This window comes from Hyaena hyaena, unplaced genomic scaffold (assembly GCF_003009895.1).
Source record: "Hyaena hyaena isolate Hyena2069 unplaced genomic scaffold, ASM300989v1 scaffold_175, whole genome shotgun sequence".
In the NCBI taxonomy this organism is placed as follows: domain Eukaryota; kingdom Metazoa; phylum Chordata; class Mammalia; order Carnivora; family Hyaenidae; genus Hyaena; species Hyaena hyaena.
This window is the reverse complement of record NW_024080808.1, coordinates 122,793-140,445: the sequence shown is the minus strand read 5'-3', so window position 1 is coordinate 140,445 and position 17,653 is coordinate 122,793. Positions and strand designations below refer to the sequence as shown.

Genomic DNA, 17,653 nt, shown 5'->3' with positions numbered 1-17,653 from the left:
GTTGGTTCTGGAAGCTGCAGAGTCCAAGATCAAGGTGCCAGTAGATTCTGTGTCTGGTGAGAACCTCCTGGCTTAAAGACGGTCATCTTCCCACTGTGTCCTTGCATGGCAGAAGGGGCAAGGGAACTCTCTTGGATCCCTTTTAGGCGGACACTGATCCCATTCATGATGGTAGAGTCTTCCAAAGGCCCCACTTCCAAATGCCATTGCATTGGGAGAATCTCATCATATAAATTTTTGGGAGACAAACATTCAGACATAACATTCAGGTCTTCTTACCTTGGAACCAGTATGTGGAATCCTGGGGAGGGAGGAGGATGATTTTAACAGCAGTCACTTTATGAGTGTGCTTCTAAGCAAGAACAGGCTTCCGACATGTGGTCATTCATCTTGACAACAACCTAGGATGGTAGATAGGTGGTGGTGGTATTATTATTATTATTTATTCCTGTTTTACAACAGACCCAGAGATGTTCCTATGATTTGCCCAAGGTCATGCAACAATTAGTAACTGGGTGAGCTGGGATTTAAGTCAAGGTAGTCTCTGCCTAGCACCTACACTCTTAATCAGTACTTTTCTTCTCCTTTAATGCACCTATTCTGTGCTCTGACCCCTTTTGTTGCTGCTTTCTTTTCTCTTCATTCTGGCTAATCCTTAGTTGCCAGCCTCTTCTCACTTGTGTAGTCAATTCTGACTTTTCCCTAAAGTTGGTGTTTGGTTTGTCAGTTATGAATTGGAGAGGCTCTAGATGTTACCAGAAAAAATTGAGGTGAAGTTTTGTGTGTGTGTTTTGTATGTACGTGCTTTCCCTACTCTTGTGTGACAAATAGATTTTTTTAATGATATAGTCGTCTCTTGTTTCTGAAAGAAAGGTGTTTTTTATAGCAGCATTGAAGCATAAGGGCTAGTGTTCCAGATAAAAGCTAGCATTTATTTCTTTGCCTTACACTTGGCTATCACAGTGCTCAGGTTTTCATTTTCTGTGGTATGTTTTATTAGTGCCTGTACCAGTGAGCTAGGTAGACTTTCTTATCCCCTCTTAATCTTGGTTTTGATGAGACAACATGATAGCCAGTGAGAACTTTGCTTTTTAACTTTCTAATTCTTTTCCCCTTAAACTTTTTATTTTGGAGAAAGCACACACATAAAGAAGAGCTGAGGGACGCTTGGGTGGCTCAGTCAGTTAAGTGTCCCGCTCTTGATTTTGGCTCAGGTCATGATCTTACACATTGTGAGTGTGAGTCCCGCATCAGGACTCTGTGCTGACAGTGTGGAGCCTCCTTGGGATTCTATCTCTTCTTCTCTCTCCTTGTCCCCTGCTCACTCTCTCTCTCTCTCTCAGAATAAATAAACAAACTTAAAAAGAAAAGCTGAAAGAATGGTGCAACACTCCTTTACCTGCTTCATCTCTATGCATATACATGTGTTTTGTTGGTGTCACACCATTTGAAAGTAATTTACAGATAATCATGATATTTTATCCTAAAACACTTCAGTATGTATCTCTGAAGAACAGAGTCATTCTCTTATAAATCCATAGTGGTACCATTATCACATCCAAAAAAACCCCCCCAAAAACAAAACCTGGTAGTTCTATAAAATCATCCAGTATTAAACCCAAATTCAAATTTTCTCAGTTTTATCTCAGATGTCTTTTTAGCTATTTTTCCCAAACCAGTCAGAATTTTACATGTTGCATTTGGGTTAAGTCCTTTTAACTTTTTAAAGTTTTACTTCTAGTCATTTTATCTGACTTGGAAACCTTCACATGACCTCAGAAAATCTCTGCCTGAAACTTTGTTCATTCATGGGAGAGAGTTGTAAATTTCAGTGCTACTCACCTTATTAGCTTTATATTTTCTTGAGTAGAACTAATAAAAATGGATTCCTGGTGCTGTTCTTTTAAATGTTTCCTAATAGTACTTTCAAATCTTTACATCATTCTCAGTATGGCCTGAGGTTTTCACTCCTATATTTTTATTTATTTATTTACTTTATTTTTTTTCACTCCTTTATTTTTAAATCCACCTCATAAGCTTCTGAATCCTGAGATTTTTTTTCCTTGTTTTTGATTACCATTAGTGTGTCGTTTTGATCCTAGTTGAAAGAGCAGGCTAGCTCAAATAGAGTATATATTTTTGGTCTTTGACAAATGTCTTCTGATTGCCTTTTGTTGCTTGTATTAAAATGAATTTCTTTCTTTCTGATCTTTTACAGATTGAAGTAACTGGGAAGCTGTTTATTCAAGGATAACAGAAGGCATTGTATTATATTTTGCCAAATTAAAGCCTTATTTATGTTTTCACCCTTTCTACTTTGTCAGAAACACTGAACAGAGTTTTGTCTTTTCTAATCCTTGTTAGACTACTGATTTAAAGAGAGAAAAAAAAGCCAACTCTGTAGACACCTTCAGAGTTTAGTTTTATAATAAAAACTGTTTGAATAATTAGACCTTTACATTCCTGAAGATAAAATAAACATGTAATCTTTTATCTTATTTTGCTCAATAAAATTGTTCAGAAGATCAAAAGTGGTAAAGACAATATAAAATTTAACATTTTAATACTGATGTTGTACACTGTTTTACTTAATATTTTGGGGAGTAACTGCCTCTGACTTCAAGAAAACACTTTTTTGTTGCTAATGTAATCCGTTTTTTGTAATGGCGTCAGCAAATAAAGGGATGCTTATTATTCAAACTTGCTCTAATTTTGATTGTACTTTAACAGATCTCATTAGTACTACAGATCGACATAATTTAGAACACAGTTATTAATTTCAGCTTTTGGACAGGTAAGATAGGTATTGTTGTTCATGCACCTTCTCTAAGGGAAGCCCTGGGCTTCTCTGTGATTGTGGTGTAAACTGTGTGCTACCAGAGCTGTGCGTGGGAAGGACAGGACGCAAGAATACAGCCTCCAAACTCACCACTGCAGCTTCAAGCTCTCCTTTTATACTTACTGTTACTTTCTTAACTAATAATAATTAACTTTTTAAGTTTCCTCCTTGTGAGGCACATGTTACATGGTTTCCATGTATTATTTTTTGTTGAAGTAAGTTTTAATTATTTAAATAATTTTATGAAAACACTGGACCCTGTGGATACTAAATAACCATTGAAAGATCTCTTTTGCCGTTGAGGGTTTTTTTGTTTGGTTTTGTGTGTGTGTGTGTGTGGGGGGGGTGGTTGTTTTTGTTTTTTGTTTTTTTGCCACTGAGTATTAAAGTGCCTGTCAGGCTGTACTGTGGCCTCCTTGCTATTTCAGTAACGCTTCTACTTAAAACTCTCTTCTCTTGGATATCTGTCTTGGCTTGCTTCTTCATCTTCAAATCTGTGTGAACATCACCTTTTCATCAGGTCTTTCTTGACCATCCAGTATCCCCCTTGCCTCCGAGTCCACCTACCTACTTTTGTCTATAATGTTTATAAGCTCCAACATATACTTGGTCACACCTCTTTCTCTCAACAGAAAGTAGCTCCATGAGGACAGGAATCTTCTCCTCTTTGCTCTTTCCCCTGTCCTGGAAAAGTGCCTGGCACTTATTTATGCTCAGGTATTGAAATGAATGAATGGATGAAATTTATTTTTATAGTTTGAGGATGATCTAAAGTGGTGCCTCCTAACCTTTTCAGATCATGCCATGCACACCAAATAATATTTCTAAATTATGTAGAAATAAACTGGAGAGGTTGTTCATGGCCAGTGATGACTGTCCTGAGGATTTGAACTACCCTAGACCTTACCTAGCTGCTTTCAGCAAACCCCTGGAAAAGTGATCTGAGGACCAGATACCATATCATCATCATCATCATCATCATCATCATCATCATCATCATCATCACCATCTCTCTCTCTCTCTCTCTCTCTCTCTCTCTCTCTCTGTCTTCCCTCTACTATTGTCTGTAAAGATAGCTATGTCTCTGCCATCTGAAAAAACAAACAAATTACATCTTCTTACAACCTCTTGCTCCTCTCCTTTCAGAGCTTAATTCCTCTGAAGAAGTGTGTAATTGTACTATTTTTCAACTCCTCATATATTTTAATTTTGAAAAAATAATTACAAGAGACTAAGAATTCAGTCCAATTTTTTATTTATTTGTAACCCCTCCCTCAACATCCCAAGCAAATATGCATTCATCTTTTTGCACCTGAAGTGGCAGGAAGTTCACAACATTGCCTATTTATGATTTGGGGCAGTTTTGTAATTGTCTCTTCTATCTTCCACTGTCCACCTTTACCCATTGTGTTACAAGCAGATCGCCCAGAAAAAGAGTCCTGTGTCCTCCGTCTCTAGTGACTCCCCTTGCCACTATTGCAGCAAGTTGAGGCGGGAAGCCCTAAGAAAATTACTTGGGTTGAGGAGAGCCACAGGGAGGGGAGAATGCTCACTGCCCCATGTGAACAAAAGCATGCATGGTAAAAAAAATCCATTTAAGGAGCAAGGTAAACTCAGGGATTTTAGTGTACCAGTGTACTGTAAAGCTCACTGATTGGGTTTCAGACTCCACGTTGCAATTAATCTTTAAGAAAGTACAACACGTAGAGTTTTGCTAATATGTCAGAGAAATATCCACGGTGTCTGAAATGACTGCTCTGTTTTCCAGTGACCTGTCTGTGCGAGGCCAGATTTTCTTCGTATGCTTCAGCCCAAACAGCATACCACAACAGACTGCATGCAGAAGCAGGTGTCTTGTATTAAGCCAGGTAGTAAAGAAATTTGCAAGCATGTAATGCCAGTCTTCTCACTACATCGTTTTTGTTGGTTGATTTTGGAAAATGAGGTTACTGTTCACAAAAAAGCGTGTTCATTACGTTGCTATTTTAAAATAAGAAATAAACACCTACGTTTTTCTTGGTTTCAATTTTTACTATGTTGAATATTACAGAAGTACCAAAAACAAAAAGCTTTTGAAAGTCTAAAGGATTCCCAAGACCAAACACCTTAGATCTCCTAGTCTTTAGCATGTTGTTTTTTCCAACACTTTTTAATTGTACTGGGCAATTCTATCAGCACTTTCTGGTTGTATTTTGTTTTATATTTAATCCATTTATTAAAAATGATAAAAACATTTTCAGTCTTTTTACTTTTTTTGGCGTATTTTGTGCAGTGCCAACTTCTTGTTTTTAAAATTTGTTTTCAGTTCTTCTTGTTTTCTAATTCATTTTAGATTGTAAGTTCTATGTTACTACTTTGTACCCTACAGATTTTTATATTTAGGGATTTTGTTGTCTTTTAGTCCTTAATTTTAAAAAATCATAAATATTTCAGACATACAGGAAATCATGGGGAAAAACTGTATATCCCCTCAACATAAAACATTAACACTTTGTTCTATTTGCATTTAAAAAAAATAGGGTATGGTTTAACTATCTTATACCCCTTCCTGGTGCCATTTCTCTTCCTCTCCAATGGTAGCCAAAGGTGATGTTTATCATTTAATTTCACATTGTTATACAATTAACACCAAAGTATCCAGAAACAATATGTTTCGCATGTTTTTAAATTTTATATAAATTATTCTGTTGGCTTTACTTGTTCAATACCAGCTTTAAAATATATACATGGAGTTTTGCTTCATTTTTAATTATAGATATGCCACAATTTATTTGTATATTCCTCTAAGGGACATTTAAAATACCACCAATTTATGAAAATTTTGTCTAACTTTTGATTTCCTTTATGGCAAGAGATTTTTTTTTTCTGAGTGTGTGTGTTTCACATCCTAGATTTTTAAAGTATCGTTTCCTAATATTACATTTGGGTCTGTGAACATGACGTATTATGACACAAATTTCCTGTATTTGTGAAGACTTCAGAAGAAAGAAAAACTAAACCAAAAAAAAATTGGTTTAGAGTAAAAGAGGTTATCAGCAAGAATGTTAAGCTTTGGCAGGAAATGATTTCATTATGTGAAGTCATTTGAAATCTCAAATAACTTTCAGGCTCATTCTTCTACTCTTCAGTTAGAAAATGAGAAAGCATTGGGTAATATTTATTTTTTGGTGATATCAGGAACACAGGAAACAGAGTCAAAGAGGTGGGGGAAGGTCTTATTTACATTTACATTTATGCATTCTCTTGGTATGAAGAATCAAGAAATTACGAGTTTTTCACCTAAGAGCAGGTTCTCCCTGAACTATTCAGTAGAGGTCTTGGGGGCCATTCATTGCCAAAATACAAAGTTTCTTTTTTTCTGCTCAGTGTAGTATTCATTTCAAGATCTCTAAAATACGGTATTCTAATCCCTAGACTGTATAGTTGTGGGAAATGGAAATTCACTTTTGTTGATGAATTGTGTTGATTTGTGCAAGCTTTTCAGCCCTGGGCATCTAGGTTTTTTCCTTGCTAGCTGTGCAAATAATAAAAAGATATAGCTCTAGTAAATTCTAACCAAAATACAATAATGTATTTTCTTCAATTGCTTTGTTGCCAATGGCCAATATTTATAAATATTTTAAGCAACTGAAAAGAATGAATATTTTTAAAAATCTTTTTATTTCTATTATTATTTTTTTAGAGAGAGGGAGAGAATCCCAAGCAGGCTCCGTAAAGTAAACGCTCAGTAAAGAGCCTGATGTAGGCCCCCCCCCCATAACCCTGTTATCGTGACATGAACCAAAATCAGGAGTAGGACGCCCAACCGACAGAGCCACCAGGTGCCCCAAGAATGGATATTTTCTGTTTGTTAAATTCAAATACAAATTTTCTGTTTGTTAAATTGTTAAGTGATACATTCCTACCACGTTTCTGGTTTATTCTTAGATGGGGCTGAAGAATTTGCAATTTAAAGAGTTCCATGCAATGCTGATATGGGTTTGGTAACAACACTTTGAAAATCATGCATTATGGTTTTTAATTTACAGGTTCTTGGCAAATGACAGTTCTCATTTTCAAACATTGCTAAGTATTTACTAATTATTTTTATATCATTTCTATAATTTCTACACATTTGGGGAGGGGGAAAGAGATTGCATCGTGTCAGTCTACTATTTGGAAAACAATTTTCCCAAAGCCTAAAAAAGGTAAAGTGCTCATTGGTGGTTTTCTTGGTGTTCTTGGTGTTTCTTGAAATTTCCTGGTTATGCCACACAAGTAATATTTTCTTTTTTAAAAACAAGTTTACCTTAAACCTTTTTCCTGTTTGGTGAATTTCTTTATCCCCCTATTCCAATCCTGAATATACATGAATGTTATTCTCCCTGTGACTAATGATAGAATTTTTATCTCCTTCGGAATAATCAGTTGGAATAAATTTTTTTTCTCACTCTTGATACCAAGGACATGATTATGCAACCAACAATGTGAGGCAGTATAGAAACTCAGGTATAGGGGCGCCTGGGTGGCTTAGTCGGTTAAGTGTCCGACTTTCGCTTAGGTCATGATCTCGTGGTTCGTGGGTTCGAGCCCCGCGTCAGGCTCTGTGCTGACTGCCGGCTCAGAGCCTGGAGCCTGTTTCAGAGTCTGTGACTCCCTCTCTCTCTGACCCTCCCCTGCTCACGCTGTCTTTCTCTCTCTGTCTCTCTCCTAGAAATAAATAAAACATTAAAAAAAAATTTTTTTTAATTAAAAAAAAAAAAACTCAGGTATAAGGATTCTTAAAAAAAATCTTTGCTTTGATATCCTTTGGGGACAGTCTGTACAGACTTTGTTTTTTGTCAGGTGAACGTGTCCAGTCAGATGGAACAGGTTTTTCTAACTTTTTGACTGTAACTTGACATCTATTCTGAATAAACTAATTTCATTTCCTACCCACACTTATGTAGAAGATACAGAACTGTCTCATATGTGCTGAGCAGCTGGTTTTAATTCTGTCAGTAGCCTTAACGGACAATTGGCCGTGAGCTCTATTCACTCTCAGAATGGTTTAGGATTGAGTATGAATTACTTCCCTGCCTTAGAATATATCCCACTCAACACTCTCGAATAGACACTTAACTTAGTATATATAACACAACTTTCAACTGGATTATGGCTGACCGCCGCTATAAAGCAAGTAATTAACCATTCATTTGGCATTCTGTTAATGATATTACAAAAATAATGGCGATCATAATAATTACAATTACTGAATGCCATTTTCCAGGTACCATGCTAAGTGTTTTAGGTTCATATTTCATTTTGCCACCAATTTACTTTTTGAAGGTTACCTAGATAGATATACTGCTTTGGGAGTATATTCTTTGTAGTCTTTCTAGAGTTTTCCAGTGCCTAAGTTGGGTTTGGTAACTCAAGGACTAGACTTTTTAGAAGCCAAGGGGAAAGGATTATCTTCTAGAGCCTCCAGAAGGAACTCAGCCCTGCCAACATCTTGAATTTATACCAATGGGACCCATGTGGGACATCTGACCTCTAGGACAAGAAAATTATCTTGTGTGTTTTAAGCCACTAGATGTATGGTAATCTGTTACAGCAGCATTAGGAAATGAATACAACCACTCCTGGCCCTGATTTTCTGTCCTCTGCATCCTAGATAGATGGCCCTGCTCATGCAGAGACTATAGACCAGCTTTGGCCCAGGGCCACCCAGTGGACTTCTGTGTCATCACTGGGCTACAACAACACCTTCTGTGATGCTTGAACTCCAGCCCTTCCCTCCCAGCTGTCCTTTAATATATATTTTCCCTCAGTCCCAAGGTGGTTTTTAGAGTTGTTTTTACTGTTATAGGTCATCCTCCAGCATAATGAATAATTCTTTATATCAAACTTGACCTGTTCAGATTTTGTGGGGTTTTGTCTCCTGATTCAACCTTAACTGATAGACCCACCAAATCCTCTCCTAGATTCTCATCCTCACACTGCCATGTGCTTTCTCACCACTGACCCATTCTCTCTTGTTTTGTTCTTACCTCAGCCTTTCTACTTCTCCCTTGGCGAAGAGATCCCCCTCATCCATTCTTTAAAAAAAAAAAAAAAAAAAATTCCTGCCTTGAATCTCATGCTACCTAGAAATATTGCCTCTCCTCTTTGCTTTCAACCATATATCTCTGAGTCACTCATCCCCATTTGTTAAAAGCTGGCATCCACTCTATGGCTTCTTTCCAGTACAAGCTCCACAACTATCACTAGTGATTTGGACTTCTACATGGATCCCCCTGCTCAGCAGTCTAAGCTCACAGTTTCTCGACCTTGACTCCTATAGAGTTTATGATGGCTGCTATAACAAATTACCACAAACTCAGCGTTTTAAAGCAATACACACCCTCACAGATCCAGAGGCTGGAAGTCCAAAATCTCTTTCACTGGACTAAAGGTGTCAGCAGGATTGGTTCCTTCTGTAGGCTCTTGAGGAGAATCTGTTCCCTTGCTTTTTCTGGCTTGGAGGCCTCCCGCATTCCTTGGCTGGGGAGCAGCCCTTGCTTCATCATTCCTTCATCATTCGCTTGCTCCTGCCATTGCATCTAATTCCTCCTCTTCTTGCCTTCCTCTGATAGGAACCCTTACGATTATATTGAAGACCCACCTGGATCATCCAGGATAATCTTCTTATCTCAAAATACTTAACCACAGCTGCAAGCCCCCATTGCCATGTAACGTACAGGTTCTGGGGGTTTGGATGTGGCTGTCTTTGGGTAGGAGGCGTTATTCAAACTACTGCAACTCTTTCACACCTGTAACCACACCTTGAACCTTGTAATTATTTTCCAATATAGTATCTTCTGATACAATGTCACATCATTCTAAATGCCCCTGTTCCTGTCATTTGCCCTCATGGAGGCTTGAGCCCCTTGACAACCTTTTAAAAAAAAGTCATAATGCCTATTCATTTTATCCCTTGCTCATCTGCAGCTCTTCTGTGATGTATTAAGTTCTGTTACCCCCTTGTTCCTCAGACATGCCTGGCAGAGAGCCCCAAATCTGTATAAGATATTAAAGTGGAAGCTTACATGTGAAGTGGGGTGAGGTTCTGAAATATGCAGGACTGGAAATGGAATATGGGGGGAAAGGATGCTGCTGCTCTGAATTCCCACATCCACACTGATGGCATAAAAGGGTTCAAAGTCAGAAATGAGAAGGGAATTTTTCAGAGATAGCTTTTATTGTGCAGTGAGTTCCACCTCCACCAAGGGGGAGAAATAGGTGCTAGGTGGGGAGAATCTCTCATCTCCAGTCAAAAGGGAAGGCTGTCAATGGGACCATCTCGAGAATTTGTAATGTATCCACTACATTTGGAAAACAGAGTGGACTGGTGAATGATTCGTGGAAAATCCAAAGGCCAAAGGGTGGTCACTTTGATAGTAGGTTAGGGGATAGTTGGCTATGCTGGATGACCTGTGTTACCCAAATTTTTCGGAATGAGAGATACGTGGTTACCTGTTGTGGACCAGGCAGAGGACACAGGAGGGAGAAAGCCAATGGGATTGTATTGGATTCTGGTCGGAAGGACCATCTGGAGGAGGAAGAGACCTCAGCAGACAAAAACCAAAGGTACCAGTCGAGTCAGTGCTTGGAGGACAGCTATGCAGAACCATACTGTGTGGGAGAGAAATAATTTAACTTTAGCCACTGGGGCTTATTTGTTGCCACAGCATGTTACAGCCATTTAGTGTGGTCCCACATAGAGCACAGTCATTTACCCCAGAGTCGTAGTGAGGAAAGTGAGATGCCACGTGTGCAGTGCCTGGCACATGTTGGGCCCTGGGTAGAGTTAATCTTCCTCCCTCCCATGGTGAACTAGATGAGCCTCATATGGCAAACACTTGCAAGAGACTGGCACGTGCGCTGAAGTAGGTGGCAGGGGAACTGGGCCCTTATTGCCAGGAAGCCAATTTAGATCCTTTGAACACCATCTCTCAGCCTAATTTATTGGTTTGTCTTTGTAATTTTGGTTCCAGCATTGGGATTATCTACAGATCTCAACAGAAAGTAGCTTCTTGGTGTTGGGCTATATCAACATTAAGCCCATTCCTTTTTGGCTTCACTTCTAGGGTGTTTTTTTTGTTTACTTGCTTGTTTGCTTTTTTGGCTAGGAATAAAGGCACTTCCCTATAAATATAGGTATGCTACAAAATGTTTATGGCAGATGTATGGCTTTTATTCATTCACTAAGTTTTTATTTTAAGTCTTCCAGAAGTCAAGCAGAAGGTCTGGAGCTGGGACACAGCAGAGAACAAGAGACATGGTGGTGTCTTCGCAGAACTCGGGGTTACGAATCATGGAAACTCCAGTGGGAGGGCCACTGAGCCAGGGCAGGGCTGGTTCCTAGGAGACACAACGTCCAAATTTAGGTCTGAAGTGAGAGGCACAAAGAAGGGAACGTAGGGTGGGGAGTGGTGGAGTGGAGGAGCTGGTGGAGCAGGAGGTACAGGGGATAGTGATGGATAATGTTAGGTGTGTTTCCACCTTCATCTAAATAATTCTCTCCTATGCTTGAGCAGGTACATGATAATGACAAGATGATTCTGTACATAAAGTTTTAGAGCATTTCTGAATGAGAACCAGCACATTTATCATGATGCTCATTTATGGATTGTGAGTTAGGAATCAAGACTCAGCTTAAACATATCTTAGTCTGTTTGGGCTCCTATAACAAAATGCCATGCTAATAAAACAGAAATTTATTACTCACAGTTCTGGAGATTGGAAGTCTGAGACCAGGATGCCAGCATGGTGGAGTGAGGGCTGGCTTCCAGGTTGTAGATTTCTCATTCTCTCCCCACATGGTGGGAGGAGTAAGGGAGCTCTCTGGGGATCTTTCATAAGGGCACTAATCCCATTCATGAGTGCTCCTTCCTCATAACCTAGTCACCTCCAAAGATCCCACCTCCTAATACCATCCCCTGGGGGTGAGATTTCAACATACGAATTTTGGGAGGTTACATTCAGACCATAGCAAGCATGATACCTGCCTTGAAACTTTCCTGACCACGAGTGGCCTGTCCCCCCAGCAGCCACACCCAACCTTTTTCTCCTTTGCTGCCTCCCACTATAGAAGCTGAAAAGCCAAATACTTTTCCAGCTTCTTTTTCACGTAAGGGTGGTGGTGTAAGCCAGACCTGGGCCTGGAACCCTAAGTAGAAGTCTATAGGAGGGGCTTCTGGAAAAGCAAAATCTCTCTTGATTGGAAAAGAAGAAAAGGAAAGAGTACATGAACTGATCTACCTCTTTTGCCTTTTCCCTTTTTCCTGCCTTGAATACAGACACAATGGCTGGAGATGGAGCAGTCATCTTGTGGCATGAAGGACAAACCAAAGAAGTCACAGAAGAATAAACCCCCAAATCTTTAAAACTCTGACCTACCTCACCTTCAGACTTCTGAGTATGTTAAAAAAAAAAAAAAAACACCCCACAAATTATGTTTAAACCACTACAGTGGTTTGCAGTGCAAACCAGTCCTAATGGTTACAAAATGCTGGGCAGAATCTGATGGTCCTTTGAATTTCTGCCTTACATGTTGCACAGTCTTCGTTCCATTATCACTAAGTATTTTTGGTTTGTCTGTCTGACTTTCCCAACACTGAGAGTTCTTTGGGGTTAGGGACTATCTTACCATTTTGGTGATTCCAGAGCTACTCAGTGTCTGGTACATAATAGTGGCTTAGTAATGTTTTGTGAAGGACCGAATGAATAATGTGGATATGGAGGATGGCGTGGGGAAAGAGACATTAGTGGCAGTGAGGTCAGTGAAGAGGTTACAGCAGTAAGAATCCAGACAAGAGGCAGTGAGACTATGAGCTAGGACAGGACCTTGCAGATGAGAGAAAGGATAGGTTCAGGGGTTATTTAGGAAGCACAGGGACAGGACCTGGTAAGGGCTTGGGGAAGCGGGGGAAGAGGAAGAGCTGTAAGATGGCTGAGAGCTCATTAACGCATGGTGTGTTTGGGTGTCCTCCTCCTTCTGTGGTCTTGGGTTGCTTAGACATACAGGACCTTAGTCACCTCCTCTAAAAACGGGATAATAGTAATGCACGCTTAGGTTTCTTGGAGGAGGCAAATGACTGACTTCGCACATGTAAACTGCTTATAACAGTACCTGACACATTGTGCTTGATACGTGTCATCAGTTGTCACCACCATCATTATCGATATGGGGGTAGGAGAGCAAAAAACCAGGCAGTTTGTTGAAAGAGAGGAGGGTGAAGATGAGCAGAAAGGGGAGTTCAGGAGGAATGAGAAGGAGGACCCAAGTAGCTAGCAGAGTGACTTTAGGACGCTCAACAGCTGCTTGGTCTCGTCCCCTGGAAAGAACAACTTTATTTAAAGTGAGACTGAAAGTAATTTAATGAGCTCAAGAGAAATGTGATTAGGTACAGCCTGCTTTTATTCAAGACTTGTGTCAACTGGTTATGCTGCTTTGATTATTGTTTTAAACATGTCCCAGGGGGCTTGGGGTAAGAAATGAAGAGTTGAGGATGCTCATTTTTAATGTGAAGCATTGTAAGCTATTCTGGGGCACAGTAGGAGTCTCGGGAGGGTTGTGCCTAACAGATTTCCAAAACAATTAATGAAGCCTAAGAGCAAGAATAACATAAGAGGCACCACGTGAGGGCCATTAGCTGTGAGGCAGAGGAGGACCCTGCGTGATCAGGCAGGGTGAGATGGCAGGGCAACAGCCCTACTCCGTCTAGCTCCTGCAACCAAAGGCCTTTGATTAGGTTACATGGGAACAATGGCAAATTTCCACTTACTGAATGCCTCAGAGGGTCCAGTATTTTACACATTACTTTAATCTTCTTGTTCTCTGCAAGAGTGAGTTGTTATTATCATGCGCATTTATTTTTTTTTTTAATATTTTTTATTTATTTCTAGGAGAGAGAGAGAAACAGCGTGAGCAGGTGAGGGTCAGAGAGAGAGGGAGTCACAGACTCTGAAATTGGCTCCAGGCTCTGAGCTGGCAGTCAGCACAGAGCCCGATGTGGGGCTCGAACCTACGAACCGTGAGATCATGACCTAAGCGAAAGTCGGACGCTTAACCGACTAAGCCACCCAGGCGCCCCTATCATGCGCATTTAAAAACTATTTTAATCTTATTGTTTTTTTAAGACTATAGTTTATTGTCAAGTTGGTTTCCATATAACACCAGTGCTCATCCCAACAAGTGCCCTCCTCCATGACCTTTACCTTCCTTCCCCTCTCCCCCACCCCTATCAACCCTCAGTTCTCAGTATTTAAGAATCTCTCATGGTTTGCCTCCCTCCTTCTCTGTAACTATTTTTTCCCTTTCCCTTCCCCATGGTCTTCTGTTAAGTTTCTCCTGATCCATATATGAGTGAAAACATGTGTCTTTCCTTCTCTGCCTGACTTATTTCACTTAGCATAACATCCTCGAGTTCCATCCACATTACTACAAATAGCCAGATTTCATTCTTTCTCATTTCCATGTAGTATTCCATTGTATAGATAAACCACATCTTCTTGATCCATTTGTCACTTGTTATCATGCACATTTTAAGAATGAGAAAACTGAGGACTGAAGAGATTAAGTAACATTTCCAAAATCCACCAACCAGGAAGAGGTAGAACCAGGACTCAAAACAGGTCTGGCCAGGATTTGCCTGTTTCCTTTTCACTTTGTTGTAGCTCGTGACAAAACTGCTCAGGAATTTTATTGGCAGAGTTCTTGCCAGGAGGTGCTTTTAAGCTCATACTTTATCTGGAAGTTTTCTTCCAGAAAGAGCAGAGTATAAACTCTCTGTCATGACTGAATCACGGGAAACACATGTAAATAGAATACTTCAGTTCAATCTAACAGACTTCAGGTGTGTGCAAATAGATGGTTTCTGATTCCCAAGTGGCTCTGGCTCCAGGAGAGTGGATCTGCAGCATGGGTCTTCAGCTGGTTACAGTTCTGTCAGCCCTTGGTATGGGTGTGCAGGATCTTCCTGAAGCTCTGAAGGAGTTGAGACCATGATGGAGTTTCCTGCTGGCCCCTTTAGGGACTGGAGTATGAGATCTCTAACCTCACTGCAGAGAAGCGTGCGTGGCTTGACTGTGTGACTGATGTCTCGCATCCCCGCGCATGAATTTCATAAAGTATCTTCCTACTGTGCTGTAAAAGAATTTTAGTCCTCTGTACCATGGAGGTGGCTAGGGTGGTGTTTTCTTTAGAAGGAGGTATCAGGATAAAAACATTTCTGAGTTTCCTGATTTCCCTTTTTTCTCCCCTCCCTAACTTATAAGACCGCAAAGGGACCTAGTAGAGTCTTGACCCCACCGTGAGCAGGGACAGAGGTAACACTTGTTAGGAGGGCTGCCTGGGTGACTCCTGTGGTGTCAAAGGTGTTTGCTCAAGAACATAGTGCTCTTCTTCCTGACATCTGCTCAGTCTATGTGCTGGACCTATTTTTGGTAGCCAACTACAGGAATTACTTTGCACCATCCCCAAGTAGATCTAACGAGCCTATAATTGTTTTAAGCCTCTATGGGCTTTGTGTGTGTGTGTGTGTGTGTGTGTGTGTGTGTGTGTGTGTGTGCATGTACTTTATAATAAGCTTGCTTAGATAATAAGTCTGATTTAGCATCTTAAAGAGCTCCTTACAGATTTTTCTGCCCCTCCTCATGACTGCTGGTTCCTCTTTATCCACCAGAGTGTAAAGTCTTTGAGGAAGAGAATCCATTCTGAACAAAGCTTGGTCTGAACATGGTTGTGCTCAGAAACCTGGGTGCCTGGGGGATGGCCAGAAAAACTCTCACAGGAGCCGAAGGAACAGCAAGAAAGGGTGTCCCGTGGGTTTGCATATAGCTCTAGGCTTGAGACCAAAGGTGAAGAATGGCAGAAGGAGACTCTTGTAATGCCAAGGTTCTTTAGAAGTGAGGTGTATGACAGGTCATAAACCAGACCCAAAAAGAAGAAATAACTGGAAGATAAGGATAAGTGAACAAAAGAAAAGTTTATTTATTTAAATACTTACTAGCAACATGTTTTTCAGTTTCAAGGAAGAAAGACCTCTTAGCAGGTCTAGAAACCATAAATGGATTTCTAAGCAAGTGGAAACCCCTCCTCAAAGATGCCCTTAACAATAGCAGCAACAACAGTCATAAAATTTTTACAGGCCTTAGCTCATAAGCAGGCACAATGCAAACTAGTATAAATATGACTCATTGAGTCCTTATTGCATCTCTATGATACATGCGGTCTCAACCCCATTTCACACATAATAGAAATGGAGGCGCAGGGTTATGAGCCACTGGCTGGAAATCACAAAGGGATGCATAGCAGCACCAGGCTTCAAACGCAGGTTTGACTTGACTCCTAGCTTGTTTTCTCTTCCTAGTTTTGATGAATAGGCTCCAAAGCAATGTCAGTGGGAGGCAATCTGGTGGTAGAATACACCCTGCCCATTTCACAGAGCTGTCATCAGGATACAGAGATTATGTGTGTGAGAGCAATTTGAGGAACGTGCAGTGCTATACAAATGAAGCATTATTATTGTTACCATTGGGTCATGTAATTTTCTGACTCTGTTGATGGATTCTTAGTGTACATCACATTTGCAGTCACTAGGGGGAGGCAACAGACCATGCATATAAGCAAACTTAGTCTTGGAATGGAAGGGTATTTTTCTTGTAAGTGATGCTCAGGGATATAAAATAGAAAAGCAAAGGTTTGTATTAGGGACTGGTAGCCATTCTCATAAAAGTTTGATCTCTGTGCTTTTATTGAAGTGTTTTCACAAAGGCATCTTAGACTCCCATGAATCCTTTTGAATAGTGGGTATTGCCCAAAAAATGAATGGATGATATTAAAGGCTAAGCATTGACTCTCTTAGTTCTCTGGCTTCTTACCTTCTGTCCCCTTTGTGATCATTTCTGTTTTTGTCAAGATTCAGCTTTCTCCTTCTGTCTCCACTTCACTGCAGTACGGCACGTTCTTGACCCCTCCCATCCCTTTAATGGTGCTCTCCTGAGCTGGCCTTTTTGGTTATTGTACATAGACCATTTGATGGCTATTTCTAGGTCATTGTCATCTGCATTTTTCTCTTTGATTTGTTCTTCTTCCATTCTTCTAGAATTCTTCAGCTCCTTTCTACTAGGTGGAAAGAATATTGGATTAGGAAGTCAAGCCCTGTGTCTGCCGCTTACTAGCTAGTTGATCTTAGGCCAAAGTAGAATCCCACTGAGCCTTTCAGGGGTAATTATAATTTGTATGTTTACCATCCAGGCAAAGCAGTATTTATTTTTTAACCTATATTAGGCTCTTGTCTCTACTGTTTTAAGCAGAATTATATAAATAGTCCATCTATTTTCCTACTTTGAAGTATTTCTGGGAGTCTGTCCCCAGGTACTCAACGAATAAGTATCTACCTGCAGTATCTGTTCTGTTTTGCGTACAGATGATCCCCCAGCCATAGTAGATTCTTCTGTGGCTCTCTGGAACCAAAGCTACATGGGGCTCTGTTGCTAAAGTGAAGAGTGCCTTTCTTACTTTTGTGTTACCACCTGTTAGAAGGGTCCCAAGGCAGTGTTGGGGTCCCATGGCAGCTTCCATGTAGAGTTGCCTCTCTCATACTGAGGTGGATTCACATAATAGTCCCTGCACTTTTATCTTGAGAACCTCTACCTCTGTTAACAACCAAGGACCAATAAGTGGTGTTGAATACCCCTTTCCCTTAGGATGATTCCTACCTTTCTACATCCCTCTGAAAACAGGTTATTTGTCAGGCAAAACCAAATTTTTGAACCCATCAGAGGACAAATCTTGAGTTCTTCCTA

General features: G+C 40.2%; 1 protein-coding gene and 1 long non-coding RNA gene across 2 annotated transcripts in view; both read left to right on the top strand.

The window, feature by feature from the left end:
• Positions 1 to 2,700, top strand: part of KTN1 (kinectin 1) — a 108,819-nt gene extending 106,119 nt beyond the window's left edge. Inside the window, exon 44 of the mRNA XM_039240505.1 lies at positions 2,219 to 2,700. The gene's annotated coding sequence lies outside the window, so the exon portion shown is untranslated. The remainder of the gene's footprint in view (positions 1 to 2,218) is intronic.
• Positions 2,701 to 10,093: 7,393 nt separating this feature from the next.
• Positions 10,094 to 12,245, top strand: LOC120237258. The gene is made up of 3 exons (XR_005529906.1): positions 10,094 to 10,429; positions 11,573 to 11,634; positions 12,142 to 12,245. It is a non-coding gene; the product is annotated as an uncharacterized LOC120237258 (long non-coding RNA).
• Positions 12,246 to 17,653: the final 5,408 nt, after the last annotated feature.